The 6,568-nt window shown below is 41.2% G+C and overlaps 1 long non-coding RNA gene across 1 annotated transcript in view; it reads right to left on the bottom strand.

The window, feature by feature from the left end:
• Nucleotides 1-603: 603 nt before the first annotated feature.
• The window catches only part of LOC129391564 (uncharacterized), a 13,795-nt gene continuing 7,830 nt past the window's right edge, over nt 604-6,568 (bottom strand). The window contains exon 3 of the long non-coding RNA XR_008615885.1: nt 604-1,554. This is a non-coding gene — a long non-coding RNA (uncharacterized lncRNA). The remainder of the gene's footprint in view (nt 1,555-6,568) is intronic.

Consider the following 6,568-nt stretch of genomic DNA (forward strand, 5'->3'; position numbering starts at 1 on the left):
TAGTTCCCTGACCAGGGATTGAACCCACACCACCGCAGTGAAAACACCGAGTCCTAACCACTGGACCGCCAGGGAATTCCTGAAAGTTAAGGAATTTAAACAATCAACTAAATTAGATAATAAGTACATAATATTTATAAATAAATATACTAGGTGCCCTTTGTCACATGTATATGTGATCATGGAACGGAATATATCATTGTCCTTAGGGTTCATAATGAGATAACTTCCTCAATAACTTGTCAATAATAATAATGAATAACTTCCTTAATAACTCAGAAAAATGAAAGAAGAAATGTTTTTTAAAACTAAATATTCAACTTGAGACACAGATGTAGAGAACAAACGTATGGACACCAAGGGGGGAAATCAGTGGGGGTGGTGGGGGTGTGATGAATTGGGCGATTGGGGTTGACATGTATACACTGATGTGTATAAAATTGATGACTAATAAGAACCTGCTGCATAAAAAAAAAAAAACAAACCAAAAAAACAACTAATACTAAACTTCCTTTGGGTTATTTGTATGGAAATATGTTAATATAAATGTTTCAGACATTAAAAAAAATAATAATTATTATTCAAGGATGCAAGTTCTTAGACGATTGGATTACTACCCACAGACTCATTAATCTTCACTGTACTTTAAAAATCAGTACAACAGGGCTTTCCTGGTGTCACAGTGGTTGAGAGTCCGCCTGCCGATGCAGGGGACACGGGTTCGTGCCCCGGTCCAGGAAGATCCCACATGCCGCGGAGCGTCCGGGCCCGTGAGCCATGGCCGCTGAGCCTGCGCGACCGGAGCCTGTGCTCCGCAACAGGACAGGCCACAACAGTGAGAGGCCCGCGTACCGAAAAGAAAAAAAAAAATCAGTACAACAAAAAGAGAAAGCTACATCCCAATATTTTCATAAATATAGATGTAAAATTCTCAACAAAATACTAGCAAACTGAATCTACCAATACATAAAAAGGATTATACATTACGTTCAGGTGGGATTTATCCCAAGAATGCAAAGCTGGTTTAACATCTGAAAATCAGTTAATGGAATACACTGTCTATCTATAGAATAAAGGACAAAAACCACACAATCTCAATGCAGAAAAGGTATCCGACAAAATTCAATACTGCTTCATAAGAAAACATTCAATGAACAAGGAAATCAACATAACCCATCCCACCATAACTGATGAATTTTCAGTAGATCATTTGTTTTGTGCCTGCGGTTTTTCATGTATCCCTTTGTAAAATACACTTGGTTGCAACTTCTTAAAAGCACAATAAGGTCTACCTTTGCCTGCACACCCTACATACAACTGAGAGTGAATCATTCACACAAAGCATATTAAACATGAGGGTAATTTTACTCTAAATAAAGAATGAGCTTAGGATATTGCTTTGGTTCCTCAAAAATGAAACGCAGTTCATGGTGAAGGAAGCCTAAGTGAGGACAAAACACAGACATTCACGAGTCGGAAGGGACCTTAGAGATCGGAGTTTAAACTCTTACCTTGTGCATGAATCCACGTCTCTGCCAAGATGCCAGCCAATCTCTAAAAGGTAATAAACAAGTAAGATATTTCAACTTCCAAATCTAGTCACTTAACCAACAAGAATTTATTGAGTATTTACTAATGTGCCAGGCAATGTTCTAGGCGCTTGGGACATATCAGTGGAAAAAAGATCCCTGCGCCTGTGGAACTTAAATTCTAATAGGAGATGGAAGTCAATAAACAATAACCAAGGGCTTCCCTGGTGGCACAGTGGGTAAGAATCCACCTGCCAATGCAGGGAACACGGGTTCGAGCCCTAAGCCCATGTGCCACAACTACTGAGCCTGCGCTCTAGAGCCCATGAACCACAACTACTGAAGCCTGCGTACCTGGAGCCTGTGCTCCACAACGAGAGAAGCCACTGGAATGGGAAGCCCGCGCACCGCAATGAAGAGTAGCCCCCGCTCAACACAACTAGAGAAAGCCCGCGCACAGCAATGAAGACGCAACGCAGGCAAAAATAAATAAAATAAAATAAATAAATGTATAAAAAAGTAAACAATAACCAAAGTAATTGTATAATATGTTAGAAAGCGAAAAATGCTTACAGAGAAGAGAGTAAATCAAGGGAAATTGAGAACAATTGGGTGGTGTGTGTGTGAGTGTGTGTAGACTTTTAAATCGGTGGTCAGGGGGGCCTCAATGAGAAGGTGAAATTTAAGCACAGACTTGAAGGAGCTGAGGAACGTAGCCAGTTGGATTTCAGGGGAAAAGCAGTCCAGGCAGAGGAAACAGCCAGAACAAATTCCCTAAGGCAGGCCTGAGACACCTCTCCTCTGATTGCTCTAACGTGAGGTTCTTAACTGTGAGTCCGCACACCCGTTGGATAGAATTCAGGGAAACTTAACATTTCTTTCGATTATGAACACTGGCAACAGTTTGTGCTCCTACCAATGCCTGCTGTGCCTGTCCCGATCTTTGATTCTCTAAGTCATGAAACCACATTACGTTTCAACCACCCTAACATAGTAGGGCCTCAGGATTGCGCCGTATATTCTCATATAAAAACATTAAAGGAGGATAAACAACAAGGTCTTACAGTATAGGACAGGGAACTATATTCAATATCCTGTGATAAACCATAATGGAAAAGAATATGAAAAATATATATACATATGTATAACTGAGTCACTTTGCTGTACCACAGAAATTAACACAACATTGTAAATCAACTATACTTCAATTAAAAAAAAAAACACAGAGGGACTTCCCTGGCTGTCCAGTGGTTAAGACTCTATGCTTTCACTGCAGGGGGCATGGGTTGGATCCCTCCTCAGGGAACTAAGATCCTGCAAGCCACACGGTGCACTCCCCACCAAAACAAAAAACATTAAAGTAAACTGGACCAGTACAAGAAACAGAATTGTACTTGGTGCAGAGTCAAAGATCAGGACAGGCATAGAAGGCACGAGGTAGGAACAGAAGGACACTTGTTAGAAGCCTGTGAGAAATTTGCCCCAGGTCTAATCCCACAACCTGTCGTAATCCAATTTCATTTGTCATTCTCCCTTATGACTCATGAACTAGCCTCCACCGAAAACTTTAAGGACTCACTCTAGCATGATGTCACCCCTCTGGACGAGCAATCTCAGCTGTCCACAGGGATAGAAACCTGAGTCAGAGTTAGACCCTTGCTTTTTCAGTAATTCCTCATATTATAAAAATCACGGGACTTCCCTGGTGGCGCAGTGGTTAAGAATCCGCCTGCCAATGCAGGGGACACGGGTTCGATCCCTGGTCCGGGAAGATCCCACGTGCCCCAGAGCAACTAAGCCCGTGCGCCACAGCTACTGAGCCTGCGCTCTAGAGCCCGCGAGCCACAACTACTGAGCCCATGTGCCACAACTACTGAAGTCCGCGCGCCTAGAGCCCGTGCTCTTCAACAAGAGAAGGCACCGCAATGAGAAGCCCGCGCACTGCAACGAAGAGTAGCCCCCGCTTGCCGCAACTAGAGAAAGCCCGCGCGCAGCAACGAAGACCCAAAGCGGCCATAAATAAATAAATAAATAATCTTATTTTTTAAACATCCCAAACGTAGCCAGATTGTTGATTGTGAATTTTGCTTAAAAAATGCACTTCTGGGGCTTCCCTTGTGGCGCAGTGGTGAGAGTCCGCCGGCCGATGCAGGGGACAAGGGTTCGTACCCCGGTCCGGGAAGATCCCACATGCCGCGGTGCAACTAAGCCTGTGCGCCACAACTACTGAGCCTGCGCTCTAGAGACCACGTGACACAACTACTCAGCCCGCGCACCTAGAGCCCGTGCTCCGCAACAAGAGAAGCCACTGCAATGAGAAGCCCGCGCACCGCAACAGAGTAGCCCCCGCTCGCCGCAACTAGAGAAAGCCTGTGTGCAGCGATGAAGACCCAACACAGACCAAAAAAAAAAAAAAAAAAAGAACAATGAGTAAAAGATATAGACATTTCATAGAAGAAATAAAAATTGCGAATAAATCAGATTTACAATCTAGAAATAATGCATCCTATGCACATATTTCCATAAATATTCAAAGATTTACCTCTAAAAGTGTTCACTGCAGCGTTGGTAATATTGTAAACAGTATTTAATAAAATATGGTATACTACTACACATCCATTAATAATAAAAATTTAGATTTTAAATACTGACAAGGAAAGTATAGTATAATCTCACTTTTGTTAAAACACACATTTATATATACAACACATTAATAAAAATTCTTAGTTACATGTATTTGCTCAGGAAGAAGATATACCAAACTCTGAACACAATTTTCTCTGAAAGTTGATTATAAAGGACTTTCACTTTATAATATCCTGTTTGAATTTATAAAACAAATATGTATTATATTTATAATCCACAACAAAATCAAGAATTTCCATTTTGGGAAAGAAAAAAAATTGGGGGGTTTAGAAAATTATCTGGTGAGAAAATACATTACTATGCAGTATGAAGAAAAAATGTTGTGTGCTTGATGGGTAATTTTCCTTCAAATTTATGGCTTTATTATTCCTTCTGCTTACAATTCTAAAAGTTAACTGTTTTTCTGGCCACGCTGCACGGCATGTGGGATCTTATTCCCCAACCAGGGATCGAACCCATGCCCCCTGCAGTGCAAGCGTGGAGTCTTAACCACTGGGCTGCCAGAGAAGTTCCAAAAGTAAACATTTTAAACAGAGAAATCAAGTATCTTATTTTATTCTTTAAATGGTTATGAAAGGATCTAATTTAATTGCAAATAAAAATGTCTTAGAAGTTGGATCTAATGCACAGACACTGAACGTCAGCTAATAGAAGGGTATGGGAGGTGAATTTTACAGAGAGGCTGTTTTCTAAATTCTAAAATCCACAAATTCTAATTCCAAGGGTGGATGACAAAGACATGCTCAGCCAGAGTATGAATAGGGAGTGATGAAATAAAATTCATATTTTAAGGCAAGACAAGAAAAATTTAAACATAAAATTTTTCTCTGCTGGTTTGGGTCTCCTCCCTCCCCTCTCGTGTGTATTGTGTATCCGTATTGTGTATTAACCAGGCCTTCACAATGACAAAAAATACCTGCTCCACTATAAAGATCAGTTTTTCTTCTTCTGGCTCCAAACATGTAACTCCTTGATCACTTTACTTATTGATGACCTTATTAATGTTATTAGCTGTATTATTTATATTCTGCCTATTTTACAAGATTATTGTTTCTTGCCTTACCAAATGTGTGACTGAGCCTCTGATAAAAATAATGACTAGGTGACTTGAAACGATTAAGCAAATATATAGTTCGATAAGATCAATGACTGTAATAGTGTAGCTCTAGATATGGGAAGAAGCAACAAGAAAGAACCATTTCTTGGACCATAACAGACCAGTAAGACAGGTGGTCCAGAGGCCTTTGGTTACCGTCAACAGGGGCCTAGTTCAGCAATAGCACATTGAGCAGCCTATCAAAGAAATACTCGCCTGACCTGGAAATCAGCATTCCTAGTGCCATGGGACAAAGTGGTCACAAAATGCCCCCCAAAACCTTAGTCAAAATTAAGACTGAGGGCTTCCCTGGTGGCGCAGTGGTTGAGAGTCCGCCTGCCGATGCAGGGGACGCGGGTTCGTGCCCCGGTCCGGGAGGATCCCACATGCCGCGGAGCGGCTGGGCCCGTGAGCCATGGCCGCTGAGCCTGCGCGTCCGGAGCCTGTGCTCCGCAACGGGAGAGGCCACAACGGTGAGAGGCCCGCGTACCGCAAAAAAAAAAAAAAAAAAAAAAAAAAAAAGACTGAAAGGGAGGGGATTGTAAAATAAAGAATGTTGCCCACCATTCAGTTCTACAAGAACCAAGTCATTGGCCACTGCAGTCAGTGACCTACAATACACCCTGAAAAGAATTCAGGGCGAAGATCAGGACGAGACACTTTGTGCTCTGGGAAAACTGGCAGAACTGGCTCTTGGATAGGTATTTTCAGGAGAAAATTTTATGAACCCAGTTTCTTGCATCTTCCCATACTTAGAAAAGCACTAAAACCATTAACTAAGGTATCTGTTCCTTTCGAATAGCAGTAAACTTCTACTAAGATGTGTGCACATACCCTTTCACCAAAATCACATACATCCTGACCTCCCCCCTTACCTCTCTGGAACAGTCCTCAGAGCTTTCTGAAAGACTGTCTCCCAGTTTATAGTCCTCAGGTTGGCTTGGGTAAAACATTCCGTTTCTTTCTTAGATTGACTATTGATTACTTTTTTCATCGATAAGAGGGAGAACTTTTAGCTTAATTTCATTTTACGGCCTCACTCCATTTCCACCAGCTCCCTCCCACAAAATGCAGTTATTTCTTTTTGTTTTTTAATGGTTAAGATGTAAATTTTATGTGATGTATTTTCCCACAATAAATGTAATTTTTTTTTTCACACACACTGTATTTTATTTTTACAAGAGATAAATAAACTGACACCAAGCATTGTAAATGGATGACCACAACAAAAGCAACAGTGATTGCAATTACCAAACACGAAACACACTCATACTATGTCATAATATTGACATTCAGT

This window comes from Physeter macrocephalus, chromosome 19 (genome assembly GCF_002837175.3).
Source record: "Physeter macrocephalus isolate SW-GA chromosome 19, ASM283717v5, whole genome shotgun sequence".
NCBI classification, from domain to species: Eukaryota; Metazoa; Chordata; class Mammalia; order Artiodactyla; family Physeteridae; genus Physeter; species Physeter macrocephalus.